The sequence below is a fragment of the Tasmannia lanceolata genome, unplaced genomic scaffold, assembly GCF_043159265.1.
Source record: "Tasmannia lanceolata isolate RefF3 unplaced genomic scaffold, GAP_Taslan_0.1 ptg000008l, whole genome shotgun sequence".
NCBI lineage: Eukaryota > Viridiplantae > Streptophyta > Magnoliopsida > Canellales > Winteraceae > Tasmannia > Tasmannia lanceolata.
In genome coordinates this window covers 24535839-24536627 of record NW_027518685.1, presented here as the reverse complement: position 1 = coordinate 24536627, position 789 = coordinate 24535839, and positions in this window count along the sequence as shown.

The following is a 789-nucleotide window of genomic DNA, read 5'->3' as shown; positions in this document are numbered from 1 at the left end:
CAGATGTTTTTGAATTTTTCGACACAAGAGGACAAAATCCTATCATCACAAGGGGAGGACAGACTCCTGATATCCCGCAAAGGTTGGACAGCATCCTATGCTTTGCGGGGGGGATGAACAGAATAACAACTCTGCAAGGGTTGGACAGCATCCTATACCTTGCAGGAGTGAATAAAATCACGTGATTGGATGAGGGGATGGACAGAATCCTAACCCCTATGATGATATGACAGACCCCTGAAAGACTGAAGGACTGACTCCTATGCTGAAGACTGACTCTGAAAGATGGAAGGACGGAATCCTAAACTCTCTATGACAGACTCTAAAAAAAAAGAAGAAAACCACACAAACGGGCCCCACATCAGCGGGCCCCACATAAACGGGTCCCACACACAGCGGGCCCCACACGTCATGCGGGTCCCACACCAGCGGGTCCCACACACAGCGGGCCCCACACACAGCGGGCCCCACACATCAGCGGGCCCCACACATCAGCGGGCCCCACACACAGCGGGCCCCACACAACAGCAGGCCCCACACATCAGCGGGCCCCACACATCAGCGGGCCCCACACACCAGCGGGCCCCACACCAGCGGGCCCCACACATCAGCGGGTCCCACACAGCAGCGGGCCCCACACAGCAGCGGGCCCCACACAGCAGCTGGCCCCACACATCAGCGGGCCCCACACATCAGCGGGTCCCACACATCAGCGGGTCCCACATCAGCGGGGTGTCTACCCACAGATCAGCGGGGTGTCTACCCACAAACAGCGGGCCCCACACATCA